Here is a 15114-nt window from a genome sequence, read left to right on the forward strand (position 1 = left end):
ATGCCAATCATAATATCACAAAACCGGTAGCTAAGTTTTGCAATGCTTGTCTCTGTATTAGAAAGGCACATATCTCTTGATTTTATTGATAGTTTTATTAATTTTACTATCCTGTTTTAACCACTAATAATTTTGCCATTAGATGTTTAAATTTGTTTAATTATTAGGTTTTTTGTTGGCTTCGTGCCGTATAAATAAACTGACTGACTGACTGGCACCAGAAAGGAGGCAGGGATCTGGCCTGGTTCTTGGCAACAGGTCAAACTACTCAGGTTGGGGGAAGCTGAGCATCCCATTAGGACTCAAAGCTATAATGATCTGAAGCAGGGGTCATTTTGTAGAAAAAAGGCACAGGAGCTCAGTAGCATATATCATTTGCTTATGCCCCGGGATCTGTGTGGGGAGTTCTCTCCCCGCTGCATGCAGACCCTGGCTGGAGGTTCAGGAGCTGTGCTCCTGTGAGCTCCTGCTAAATTCAAGCCTGAAGTACTGAACTGTACTAATTAACATGAACAATTCAGTATGGTCAGTTTGTGTCTTGTCTGAACTTTGGACTTCAATTGTCATATAATAGGTATAGCATGCTTGACCTAGTTTTACTGGCATTGTTCATGGCATGATCAGTAGACAGAGGCCATTTGGCCATGGATGGGAACTTATCCTTACTACTTTCTAATGTTGGCAAGTATATCAGTAATTTATTTGCCACTCCATAGGCTACAGTTCTTGCAAATTGGAGCTACTTGTACAACCAAGGATGGGCTAAGCTTGCCTGTCAATTGCTGTCAGTGGCAATCTTTGCTCACAGGCATATCAATAGAATCTGAGTGTTCTAAGCACAAACTTTGGACGAAGGCCATGGTCTCTTTGTTCCTGGGCATGGAAACTGCTTCACTGGACATGGGCAGGTTTGAGAAAACAACATTGGCTGACTCAGCAAGTGCTGCATGCTTCTCAAGACCCAGGAGTGTTCAGACAGCACAGAACTGTGCTGGTATGCATCTACTTAGGTTATAGATTACAATAAAACACTTTAAAATGGTGCTACAGAAGTAGTCAATGGCATGGCACCGGGAAAAAAATGTAAGAGAGGCCTTAAACGCTGAACTACTGGTGATATATTAAATTCACCACAAGTTATTATAAAAAACTGCTTGAGTTTTAACAAGAAGGAGATTTTTTTCTTTGGGCTACCTGGGCAGTTACCTGTGAGGAAACAATTATCTCAAAAGAAATTTTAGGATCAATACTCCAGACATTACTTTGTATATTCTTATGCAGTCTTTTCTAATGACTGCATGCCTTTGATGAATATTCATTTAAAATATTATACAGTGTTCCATAAATATGTTTTCAAAGTAGCTTACAATGGAAGTTGAAACAGTGACAACACAAAACAGATACATTCCCCACCCCCTTAAAATGTTTATCATACCATCGTGAGTTTGGTTTCCATTAACCAGGGTCGGTGCTAGGGTTGCCAAGTCCAATTCAAGAAATATCTGGGGACTTTAGGGGTGGAGCCAGGAACAAGGGTGTGACAAGCATAATTGAACTCCAAGGGAGTTCTGGCCATCACATTTAAAGGGACAGCACATCTTTTTAAATGTCTTCCTTCCATAGGAAATAATGAAGGATAGGGGCACCTTCTTTTGGGGCTCATAGAATTGGACCCCCTGGTCCAATCGTTTTGAAACTTGGGGGGTTCTTTGGGGAGAGGCACTAGATACTATACTGAAAATGTGGTGCCTCTACCTCAAAAAACAGCTCCCCCAGAGCCCCTGAAACCTCCGGATCAATTCCCCATTATACCCTATGAGAATTGATCTCCACATAGGGAATAATGAAGTGCTCAGCAGACGCTCCTCCCCCCCCCCGTTTTCTGGCAACTCTGAAGTGAGGGATTGGCCTCTCTACTCACGAGTTGCAGCCAACTTCTTCCAAGTAACACAGACACCCCATCCCAAGAGGAAGCCTTTCCAATCAGAGACTGGAGCCTCCGGAGGGGAAAAAAAATCACATGGTGGCTTTGGGGGCGGGGCTTTCCCCCTGCCGGCCAGCTGACTGAGGGCGGGAAGGAGACTGGGAAAGCGGAAGAACCCTCGCTGGGACCTGGGGATTGGCAAGCCTAGTCGGTGCGACCAAATCATTGAGGTAGGTGGCTGCCTATAGCACCATTTGGCAGCAGGGACGGCTCCTGCATGCCTGCCTTGCCTAGCCAGCAAAAGGGGGAGCCGCAGCAGCTGCCTGGCCCTACCCAGTGTGGTGGTGGGTGCACTTCTGCACACAGCCCTGCCTCCAGCAGCAGCTGCCCATGAGCCGGACCTGGCAAAGAGGAGCTGCAGCAGCCACCTGGCCCTTCCCAATGGGGGTGGCATGGCAGCACAGCAGTGGGTGTGCTCCTTCACATGGCCCTGCCCCCAGCAGCAGCCGCCCCTGAGCTGGGCTGGTGAGGAGGAGTTGCAGCAGCTGCCTGGCCTTCCCAACAGAGGTGGCATGGCAGTATATACGCTCCCCTTCCCAGCATGCTGAGGGCAGGGATGCCCTCGGCTCAGGCCCACTGCTGCCTGACTAGCCCCCCACCCAGGTGCACACTGGGGTAAGTTCCTGTGTGGGGGTGGGGCAGGAAGTCAAGGACGGGCAGCCTGCAGCCTAGGGCACTGAAAACCCTGGCACTGGGCCTGCCATTAACATAACCACACAAAGGCTTAAGGGTTAAATACACTTTCCTTTTCTCATGCAACTCTATTCTGAATTAGAGCTGTGCATAGACAGCCTTTACACACTGCCAGATATCCACGATATTCATTGTGTTTTTTTGTACCTTAAGATTGATGAGTTTGGGGGTAATAAGGTTTGTGATAGGTGATTAGGGGTAGTAAGGATTGTGATTTACTGTGCAAATAAGTCCAAAACAAGAGTGTACATTAGATGCTTCTCTGCAAAAAGAAAGACAACAATGAGAAGGTATGCATGCACATCTTATATTTTATGGCATCGCAGATCAAAGTCAATTTCCCAATTTGAAGTTGTTTCATGAAGAAAATTTGTGCAAGGAAAGTTCTTTAAGAATTTAATTTACTTCTATGGTCAAAGTTTGCTTTCAAATCTGAGAGTTCCCCTTTTCCCAAATGATTTTTCTTTATTCCAACACTGACACAAAAATACAAATCCATGTGACAGGTTCAATCAAAATGGGGGTGAGAGAAGATATATGTGAGGCATGTCTCCTAGCTAGGAAGGATCTTCTCCCACCCCATCCATGATTTATTTCAATCCTTATTGTACTTCTAAAAAGCATACAGGTGAGGGCCAAAATACATGATATGAAACCTGCATGTCAGGACATGGTTTCCAAAAACTACTCACAATTATATGTTCTAGAGGGGACTCACCTTTAAAAAGCTCTCTGTTTGGCTGCAGCTGGGGTACAGCAGAGGGCAAGGATTGAGCTTCCTTCCTGTAGCATTTTTACTACCAGAAATGGAACAAAGGTATCCTGTTTTCCCCTTCCTCTGATTTCATGTGCCCTTAGATGGACATGTGCCGGACAAAGGGGCACACAAGCCACTGGAGGGAAGCCTGAATCCTCTCCCTTCCCTGTACCCTGCATGTACTTCATTGCAGAACTGGAGAGTTTTTTAGTGAGTCCCAACTAAAATGTATAACCGTTAGGCTGGGGACCTGTGTCCTGAAATGTGGACTCCATATTGTGTATTTGGCCCTCATTGTCTCAGAGTTCACCTATTACTTCTCTTCTGTGTAGTATTCCCTAGGAAAGACAGGGTGCATGAGAAGGCATGCATGGTGAATCAAAAATCTGGAGGAGCAGGATGTCCAGTGGGTCCATTTCTCAAACACCTTCCTAACACCATCTAGAGGCATATTGACCTAACCCAACTGTGTTTGCCAAAAGCAGAGCTGACCACAAAAACATGTAGGGTGTGGACCGGTTACACATATGCTTACATAACATAACGCAGTTTCAATCCACTTCAGAAACTGTTTGAAAATGAATTTTGCCATTTTACACAATAAAAGCCAGTTGGAAAGTGCCTTGAAAGTGGATTGAAAATGCATTATTTAGTGTGAGCTCACCTGTAAACTGTGAATGCAAAAAGTGAAGTTATGTGGTGAACAAGGATCCCAAACTGGGAGAAACTCTTACAGGTTCATTGTACTGAATATTTGTTATAACTATTGACTTAAGCATTGTATATCATTTTTTAATTGTACATCATTTAATTAATTTAGTTTGGGTAGGCCCGTGTCAATTTATGAATGTCACAGAATTCTTTTTTTAGGCCCACCACTCCCTAATAAAATTGAAGATAAATGAATTGTGTACTTCTCTCCCTTTTTACTGCTCTACCTGTTTCAGGGCTCAGCAAAGTATTCAAAACAGTTCCAAGTTCAAACAAAGCCTGACAGATACCAGAACTAGCCAATTTGCCTAGAGCAAGGGTTCTTAACTGCCCAATGATACATGCAACAGTATAATTGAATGCCAAGTCACATAAAAATTAGGACATAAACTAGTGTTGCCAGTTCTGGGTTGGAAAATACCTGGAGATTTTGGGGGTGGAGCCTGGGGAGGCCAGGGTTTGAGAAGGGAGGAAGACTTCAATGGGGTATAATGCCACAAAATCCACCTTCTAAAGAGACCATTTTCTCCTGGTGAACTGATATCTGTTGTCTGGAAAACAGTTGTAAAAGCAAGAGCTCTCCTCCAGCTACTGCCTGGAGGTTGGCAGGATTCCAAACAGGACAACTTTTAAATATAGGGATATTTAAGATATCTGTCTAGTACATTTTTATTCCACTCATGGAAATAAGAACTCAGGGGGGTGTACCAGTTCTCCCTTCAGCTTTTTATCTTCACAGCAGTCCTTTCAGGCAGGTTTGACAGGGGGCAAGAGTAACTTGCCCACAAGGATATAAACCAGCAATACAGAGATCTTAGCCATACATTCAAAGCCATACATTTTGTGCTTGACATTTAGCATCAGACTCCTTAACATCAAACTCCTTAATGTTGAGGTTGATTTGTACACGATGCCTGCCACTTTAAGTGCCACTGGGAGAAAACTGGGATCTTATTCTTGCATCCTAATGAACTACTTTCTCCTCTGTCAGAAGCCACTGCAAGAGGGCTGCCTAAAGCCCCAAATATTTGTATGAAGGGGTTTTTTTTTGAATGCAAAACTGGATTCCATCACTTGCAAACTGAGGAGTTTGCCCATGTGAAGCAGCAGTCACAAGGTGCCCCCATCTTTCCGTTTCCCATAATCTCAATGCCTTGAGCAGTATAACAATCTGAAATTTCATTTATAATCTCTATTTATTTCCCAAAAGACAAAAGGATTTTTTTTTGTAACATCCAAGGTTATATTAGGATTTTGATCTGAGAGTAAGGAGGGGACCACCCTGTGTGGATTAGAATAACTGAAACTCACATGGATCTTAGATTAGAACACAGAGGGCATTCCAATAAAATATGAGAGACTGAATCTATTTTACCAACAGAGCAAGAACAAATTCTATCAGAGTATGGAAAATGCAAAAGGCCGCCTCTCGTGACCACTGTTGAATGGGCATTCATTCTAGCAAGAGTAAAAGCCCTGAGTGAACCAGGTGAGGCCAGATGATAAACACTGGAGAGAAGAGAATCAAAGGGAAGTATTCCAAAAGATTGCGCAGAATCAACTCGTCCAGCAGGAAGAATAGAACTATTGTAATCAATCTGCCTAATCCGTTTTTTTAATTTTTGTAATCACTGATTCAGTGAAGGACTACTTAACATCAGCCTCATCTCTGTTTTCTTTCTTCTTCTCGACCATGACCAACATGCCAACCAGGAGCAGTGCAGTTGCGGGATACAGACTGTAGATGGAGACGTGGAGCATGTAGGAGTTCCGTACCTGGCGCTATCCGCTGGCTTCTGACCCGTCTAGTTCCGTCTGGGTAGACGCCGCCACGGCGACATCCTCCGGACGCATGCGCAGCTTCGCTCCGCCCCCGCCACTTGCTCTGACTATAGCGAAGGAGGAGTAGAGTCGGGAGACGTTGTTAGTGGCACGGTTGGTTCCTCCGGTAGGAAACGGATTCGGTAGGCTACACAGGTACGCTTTGCCTTCCGGCTCTCTCCCTTGCTGCCTGTTTCCTTGTGGCATCCTAGCAGTCCCTGTGGGCACCCCCCTCTCCCCTCTGAGTCCCTTAGCGCCCACCTGGGGCATCCCTGCGCCTTTTTCCCGCTACCCATTCACTTGCAAGCCTGCACCTGCCGAGGAGTCAAGCCGTGTGGCTTGGGGCCTTCTCTTCTGGAATAGTCTCCCCAGGCACCCCCAGCACGGCCAAAGACTTGCTGTACTTGTCAAATTGCTTTCCCCCAACCCCCGGCTCTCCCCTCTCGTTTTACACTAGTTTTGAGATAGCTCAGCAATCAAAATCTATTGATCTTTAATATTTTTCCGTATGGGGTAGTTCATACCTTGAAGTCACCTTGCTTGCTTGCTGTCAGGATGACTCTCCCCCCCCCCCCCGTATCAGTTGTGTTTGTAGGTGTGTGTTACCTGTTGCCTATGCTGATGAGTGTGAGTTCAAAAACACCTTGGCACTAGTTGGCTAATATTATATAAATTATACTGCGTAAGTGAATAGATGATGGATGATGTATCACACAGTTGCATCCTGTTATTTGTGGTCAGCTGGACACTCCAGTGCCGGTCTGGAGATCAGAATCTGTAATTTTCCTGTAGGGAGTCTGGGCACCACTGTCTGCTGATCCTTACTCCAACCTTCTAGAAACCTATAGCTACCATTCAGTTCTAGTAGTCACCCCCCTTCCCACAGCATTGTAGAGGCATTTACATCCCTTACAACTCTGTTTGGCCTAATCTTGTTTGCCAGAAACTCATCCCTGTGAGTTAGCCCTAAAGCCTGTAAACAAGTGCTAACACCCCACAGTAACAATTTCTAGTTTGTCAATATTTATTGTGTTTCACCAGTGACGTTTGTGGTTGTTATTCCTTGTCTTTTGTTCATTTATTAATTCCGTTTCTTGCCCTCCTGTTTCTAGCACCCTTTGCCCTTTTCTCTGCATCCCTAAAAATCTTTAAAGTTGAAGTAAAGTACATTGTACAAACTGAATAACACAATGTAAATAGTATAATTTATTCTTAGCTGAGGTTTTGATTATTTGATCTGGATGTTATGTGTATAGTACACAGAGCTGTGCGTAATATATTAAATAGTTTAAGAGTTTGAAGCAGCTGCAGAAATTATTCTTTTCTACACTTCTTAAAGAATAGTTGAGATTATATGCGTTGGTGGTTACTAAAAATCTGGCCGTATTTAAATGTGGAATTACTGAAGTGAAGGTCAGAGTTTATTCCTGAAGTGAAAATTGTCTGTCAAGAAAGCATTGCCTGAAGTCCTGAATGTTTGTCCTATCCAGAGTTGTAAATCATAATATATTTCTGTTTTTTCATTTACACGTTATAATGTCTAGAATGGTTTCCCTGTAACAGAATAGAATCCTTTTGATAGGAAGTTAAACACCTTGCAACCGGCGAGTACTAATCCTTGTAGTAGTGCTACAGATTTAAGAAAATAATATTATGAAACTGAGGTTAAGTTGGACCAAGAAAAAAAATAGCACATGTTCCTTGTGGCTTATGTATAGTGAAACAACTATGTGAAATACTTCTGGAGCTGTGTTGTTTTCTAAAAAGTGGGCCCATAGCTTTTTTTCTTTATAACGTTTCTGTTCCTAAATCTTCACATCAGCTCTTGCTTGTGGGAGCTGTTGTTTAATTGTGGAATAAATGTAAGAAAAAATATATTTTGGGAGGAAGATCTTGGGTTGTTCGTTTGAAATTTACTTTCAGCACAGATGGAAGCTTGATGATATGTGCATTTGAATGTCTTTACCCACTAGCTTAGATGTATCTATTATGCATGAACGGAGGGGGGGCGTAAACTGAAAAAAGAAGCAGAATTATGCTGCCTTATCTTTGTGTTCTGACAGTTCATGTATGTTTTATGTATTCAGTGCATGGCCACATCTATCCTTTTGTCCTATTTCCTTTCAGGGGAGGCAGAGTTCTGTTACGGTAGGTTAACATTACCTTGGGAATAAAGGCAGATAAATAATTTAATCATAGCCATTACACTTTTAATAAATAACTAATGTGTGTCTAACTTTCAGTGAATACTGGATACTTAAAATCTTGCTTAAAAGAACATCATTTGCAGGAGACTGTTCCAATGTAACTCAGCATATTACCATTTTTCTAGTTTGAATCCCTGTACCTGAGAACTCCTTGGCAACCTTCAAATAGAGGGCTTCTAATGATTTTTTTAAAAAAAATGCTGTTAATGCTTTTGTATATTATAACAATAAATACTCTAATTGAAAAAGTAAGCAGATTGCATAGCTGTGTCCCAGACAAATTCACTTTGTCTGCTGCAAGAGGTAGCCAGCATTAGGTTATGATATGTCAATCCTGGATTACTGACTCACTGCACCGTTAACATTCCCTCTAAAATCCTCTGGGCTTTCTCACATGTTCAGTGTACTTCTGATTTGCTTACCAGTTGACCCACAAACACTGGAATCAGTTTGGGAATGGTTCTTCCACACCTCTGCCCTTTCTCTGCATTTTCATATGTGTAGTATATTTGCTTCCACACATTCCTTAAATAATCAAGATTTTCAAGGAAGGGTGGTATTGTCATTGGTGGTGTCATAGCACCTCTCCCTTTTATTTATTTATTTTTTGTGCATGCTTATATTGATATATCCATATAATGGCAGCATTCTCTTTAAAAAGGGTATTAACACATTGATATATATTAGTATACTACTTAATGGCAGGTCAAGTAGTTCTTTGAATTTCTACCTTTCATTTTAAAAAATCTGTAGTTACTGGGGAATTATGCAATTTTAATTTTCGCAATTTCACTACTGGGGAATTATGCAGCTTTTAGATAGAAGGTAAAGAAATTGAAATTCTTAAAGATTTTCTATTCCTTGGTTCCATCATCAACAAAGAGGGGGACTGCAACCAAGAAATCAGAAGGAGATGGAGATTGTGTGGCTGTGAAAGTTGAAAGCTGATTCTTTTGGAATGTGGTATTGAAGGAGAATTTAATGGATACTGTGGACTGCCAAAAAATACAAATAAGCGGGTTCTAGAGCAAGTCAAGCCTGAACTCTCTGTAGATGCTAAAATTACTAAAACTGAAGTTATTGTATTTTGGTCACATTATGAGAAGGCAAGAATCACTCCAAAAGACCTAACATGAGATGGCTAGACTCTATAACGGAAGCTATGGCCCTCAGTTTTACCTTTTATGACTATCCAGACCAAATGGCATTCTACATTGTCACACTGTTCCACCATGTGATCCCAACCAGTTTGCCCTCTTAATCAACAAACTGCATGTATTTCAGCCCACTGTATCCCTTGTCTGAAGAAGTGTGTTTTTAGCACACGAAAGCTTATGTTCTGAATAAAACTTGGCTGGTCTTAAAGGTGCAACTTGACTCCTGGTTTGTTCAACTGCTTCAGACCAACATGGCTGCCCACTTGGATCTGAGCTTGACTGTTAATGATAGGATGTTTTGGTGGTCATTAATTGCTATAAGTCAAAAGTGACCTGATTACACTTCACACACAACACAGACACACAAGTCTACAGCCCCTTCCCTCATGGAAATATGTTTTTTCCCTTACATCTCCATGAGGGACGGTGCTATAGACTTGCTTTCTTTTGAAGAAAACTAACAATTCAGAGAAGCTGCTTGACCTGTCTTACAGTAGCCTGTCAATGTACTGAGGTTTTAATGCCTTTTTCTTTCAAAAATGAAACCACTCATCTTCAGGATAGTGCCGCTAAGAGGAGTGTCCTAATGATGGTGACAGTCCAGTCATCAAAAAGTGGGATCAGAAGCATGAGAGTAGGTGGGATGAAAACAGATAGAATTATGCATGAGTAAAAAGTCAACTCAAAATCAGCTTCCAGAGAAAGTTGATCTCAAAAGAAATGGAAGAAAAAATGGGGAGGGGGGGGAAGGGAGAAACCATGTGAAAACTGAAGGCACAAAAAGGGATAAATCAAAGTAGTGTGGAACCAGAAGTAATTCTTTAAAAGTATGCAGAAAAGCCCTCTCTCTTAATGGCAGTCTTGGCTGCCATTCTCCTTTAATGCACAGAACACTAGCTTCTTTCTTTACCTTGACCAGTTATTCTGTATTTGGATTGAGAAGCTGGTGGGTCCTGGAGAAACTAAGAGTGATATAGAGGTAATGTGGGAGGAAGAAGTCTTCATAATCATTTGAATTTTAGGATGACACTATTTTTGTCACTTGATCATTTGTTGTGATTTTGCACTGATGTAAAGGTAGGATGGTAGATATCAAGAACGTTAAATCTTGTTTTTTGCAAAGTATATGCTTAAATGGCGGATTTGGTGGTATCTTTGAACCTTTTTTTAGGACATCGATAGATAACAGTGTGCTCTCATGACGCTGTTTAGAATGCCTTGGATACGTTATATGCTTTGGTTATGAACAGTTGAGGTTGCTTTTTATGCTGGCTCATTTTCTGCCTCTTAAGCCATTTTGGCTTATGGATCTGCTGGTTTTGTGCTGTTAGAAGTCACCTCTCGGAACTTGCCCACATTGAGTCTTTAAATTCAGTGAATGAGATGCTGATCAAAATTTGACTCAACAGGCTAGCAAAACTGTTCATACTTACTTGAGAACCATTTGACCAGAAATAATTGGTGCTTGTACAGGGGACTACCTTTACTTTTAATTGTATGCTTCCAGATACATGTTTTATGTCCCTGAAATAAGGTAAAAAAGGTAAAAGGTAGCTCCCATTGCAAGCACCAGTTGTTTCTGACTCTGGGGTGATGTTGTATCACAACGTTGTCATGGCAGACTTTTTACAGGCTGGTTTGCCATTGCCTTCCCCCGTCATCTACACTTTACCCCCAGCAAGCTGGGTACTCATTTTACCAACCTCGGAAGGATGGAAAGCTGAGTCAACCTTGAGCCAGCTACCTGAACCCAGCTTCTGTCGGGATCGAACTCAGGTCATGAGCAAAGAGCTCAGACTGCAGTACTGCAGCTTTACCACTCTGTGCCACAGGGCTCTTCCTGAAATAAGGGGGAATGGTTAAATAAATAGAAACTTCTGAAGACCTCTGCTACTGTTCAACTTAATAAATTGCCTTACAACACATCAATCTATTTGTTCCTCTTTCTCAGTGTTGTCTATTCTGATTTGCAGATCTCCTGGATCTCTGTCAACTTCTTTCCTGAGTTCCTTTAACTGGAGATACCAGGGATTTGAACCCAAGTCTTTTAGCATGGAAAGCATGAATTCTGCCTCTGAATTATGGCCTTTTACTGTAGTAGGTAGTCATGTATATTTTAATGACTTTGTCCCTGTTTGTCTGAGCAAGAAATGCTTGGCTTTAGTGAAAGCTTTGAGGACTAAGGTCTAAAACAGTAGCTTTCAGAAATTATCAGCTTCTGCTTCTCTATGTATGTATTGTTCTGCTACAGAAATTATGCAGAGAAGTACTTCAAGTCATACTTCTGGGCCTGGAGAAAACAAAGAGTTCCATAGAGTGTAAATACTTTTTGAAAGAAAGTTCCATCTGGGAGAGATGTGCAGTAGCTACTGACAAGGTCTGAGACTTCATTAATTATGGGGCATAATTCTGGGTGGTGTTGAATGCATGCATGTTCACTGGTAATTCAGTCCCTTGCTAAAAAGTTGGAACTCATACACTAGGCAGGATATGAATGTTTAACTTAAAGAAACATGTATGTTAGTTGTATACAAGTGCTTAAAGCTAGCCTTTAAAAAAAAACCCAATTGCAGTGGGTGAATGTCCTTAAAGGCTAGCTTTTTGGGTGAGCTGTTGCTGTTTTAATGAACAGAGTTTGAACCTGAAGGTCTTAAGAGCCAGTTTGGTGTAATGGTTAAGTGTGTGGGCTCTTATCTGGGAGAACCAGGTTTGATTCCTCACATCCACTTGCACCTGCTGGAATGGCATTGGGTTAGCCATAGCTATCGCAGGAGTTGTCCTTGAAAGAGCAGCTGCTTTGAGAGCCCTCTCAGTCCCACCCACCTCACAGGGTGTCTGTTGTGGGGGGAGAAGACATAGGAGATTGTAAGCCGCTCTGAGTCTCTGATTCAGAGAGAAGAGCAGGTTATAAATCTGCAATTCTTCTTCTTAAAGGTGGCATGGACTTAAACTTTGTTCTGCTGCTCCAGAGCAACACAACTACCCACCTGAATCTGTCTCTGTGTGTGTTGGTTGGGTACAAGGTGATGAGAAAATCTGACAGGTTCCAGGCAAGTCTCAAATGTTTCTTGGATATATTAGAATAAAAGAGGGCTTTGTGGATTCCCCCTCATCCCCAAGATATTAAAAGGTGATTGGACCATTCTTTTTCTTAGGATAGATTTGAGGTCTTGTTTTTTCCCTTGCCATGTTGTGAGGTTATTTTGGAAGTTCAGGGTAACTACCAGGGCCGTAAACAGAATTTCAAGTTTGGTGGGGCACACAGGCAGCATTTTTTGAGGGGGGAGCAGGGGGCTAGGCTCTCAGCTCTGAAAGGCAGGGAGGTGGCCTTGGCCACCCACAACTGGATGCAGGGAGAGGGAGCCTGTGAGAAGGATGTTCCAGTGGTGGTGAAGCAGCCATGGGCCAAGCCTCCCAATAAGCCCCAATTTGACACATTTTTGTCACTTCTCCCATGGCCCTGTCATCCTCCTGACTGAAGGCAGGGAGGGAACCCACAGAAGTCAAAGTCCTTGAGCTTAGCACTGAAGCCTGAGGAAGTGATTGAGCACGCAGGGACCATAGTGAAAACCAGCTAGCATTGCTTCTTACCTCCAACCAGGCAACTGGGAGCTCTGGAGCCATGCCTGGTCCCCCCTTCAGGACAATCCAAGAAAGCAAGGTGAAGGTAGATAATGCTCCAGTGGTGGCAAACCTGCTGTGGGGTGAGCTGACATTCCCCAGTGCAGCTCACAATGAGCCCAAATTCAGGTGGGGGAAGTTAGGAACGGTAAGTGGTGGGACTAGTACCCTGGCCTTGTTGTTTAAGTGGTGGGGCTGGGACCCTGTGGGCCCTGCTGCAGGCCTGGTAACTACACTAAGCGCTGATTTAAATTTGGGGTTTTGCTTAGCTTATTCATTGTTGGTATATTCTTTGTGCTGTATGCGTGGAATCTGGATCACTTGGAATACAAAATCTATCTCCAGATAACAAAAAGATAGTTAGGATGTCCCTTGTGGCATTAGCAGTCCATGCTGGGTATACACAGTCCTTGCTATGGCAGTTAATCCGTCTATGTAATAATGAAATATCCGGTTCTAAATTGAATGCTTTGGCTTAAGTGAATTGGGAGACTCAGGTTACGTTATCCAATTAATCATGTTTTTTTTTAAAAAAAGCATTTTTAGGGGTACAGTCTGAGCAGGGCATTAGAATAAAACTGGGTTGGAAAGAATGATTATTGGTACATAATATAATTTTTTTTAAAAATTAACACATGGTGTGAGGAACCCAGTCAGAGTCTTTATTCAGGAGGGCGACCACTTTAAATTTCTCCCCGGTCAGCTTCCCTCAGTCACACTCACAGAAATCCTGTCAGAACTATTAATAATTGGCACCAGATGGTTTTAAAGTTAAAAACCACAAAATATTTATTAAGGAACAAAAGGCAAGGAAGAGGGATGAAATAATATTGATTATGACTCTTCACTATTAAAAAGGTAAATCAGTTAGCAGCTGGTTGGCGGAATAATTCAATTACAGAGAGTAGAGATTTTTCAGACTGAGGTAAAAATATAACAAGACTTTGGCAGAATATCTTTAAAATAAACAATAAACCAGGCAGGTTTCAGAGTCCCATTAGACTGTCTGTGCCTTCTGGGCACTCAGAATGCTGTTTCTTCAGATGTTTTACTAACTTAGGCAGTGCCAAATCATATAAATAACAAACTTCAATCATTCTTCCACACGCACATAGAGAACTCCTGCCTGGTGTCAGTAATCTCCCTCGCAGACCCTTTCACACTAGCTATCTTCCAGGACTCGCACCCCTCAATACCGATGCGTCTTAGACCCACAGCTAGTCTTCTGGTCTGAGTCTTGGGCAGCCCTGCTGACCACCAGAATCCAGTTTACCCCTCAGTGTGTATTTGTGTGATTTAGTTTGTACTTGGAGATTGCCTGATGCACTGGCAAAATCTCCCTCAGAGTTTCAAACTGTCTGAAAACTCCCTCTTCCAGATAGAGTCCACTCAGCTCTGTCTCCCACAAGGAGCTCAGCTACTCTGGCTGCTCTCAGCCCCTCCTCCAGTTGGTTTTACAACTGCCCGGCCTAAGCCCACTGTCTTCACTTCAGACTGGTATACTGAAGACTTCTCTCGAAGACACCCTGGCTCAGACTAAAAATCCTGAGGTGATTTTCTGCTGAGCAAACCTCCAAAGGATACTTTTCCATTGCTTGGGCAACGTTCCAGCCAATAGCTGCAAGCCTGTTTCTCAGCTACTCAGGCTAAGGGCCTGAGTTCATCACACATGGCATTAGAGAAGGGTGTGGAACAGTTAACGTTGATACAAAATAGAGAACAGTTATATGTCCATTGAACAATTGCTATTGAAATATTACTATAACAGAAGAATAATTGTAGTTTGTTTCTGTTACGAGCTACATGAGTTTTGTGTTTAAAAAAGCAACAGCATGTTCTTTCCTTAGGTTTTGGTTTATGACTGATGAATTAGTTTGGGCTTGCATATTGAGCCTTTCCCTGATTTTAAATAGGTATGGGTTCATATCCTTTTTATGAAAGTAAGATTGGAGCTTCCTTCGCACCTGTGTCATCCTTGATCACTGTGCTCTTGTATTCCAATCACTTCTGCTTACCTGAGGATATCTGTAATAGCAAGAAGACAGAGTCAAGTCCAAACTGTTTGATAGTCAAGAGAGGCGTTCCTTAGTTGGCAGCTTTTGACAACCCTGAGTCTGAAGGAGCTCTACGAAGTTATCTTAGGGCATGAGATCATGTGAACAA

The 15114-nt window shown here is 42.5% G+C and overlaps 1 protein-coding gene across 1 annotated transcript in view; it reads left to right on the top strand.

The window, feature by feature from the left end:
- Positions 1-6056: 6056 nt before the first annotated feature.
- The window catches only part of RAB3IP (RAB3A interacting protein), a 44634-nt gene continuing 35576 nt past the window's right edge, over positions 6057-15114 (top strand). The window contains exon 1 of the mRNA XM_060245064.1: positions 6057-6122. The gene's annotated coding sequence lies outside the window, so the exon portion shown is untranslated. The remainder of the gene's footprint in view (positions 6123-15114) is intronic.

This window comes from Heteronotia binoei, chromosome 8 (assembly GCF_032191835.1).
Source record: "Heteronotia binoei isolate CCM8104 ecotype False Entrance Well chromosome 8, APGP_CSIRO_Hbin_v1, whole genome shotgun sequence".
In the NCBI taxonomy this organism is placed as follows: Eukaryota; Metazoa; Chordata; class Lepidosauria; order Squamata; family Gekkonidae; genus Heteronotia; species Heteronotia binoei.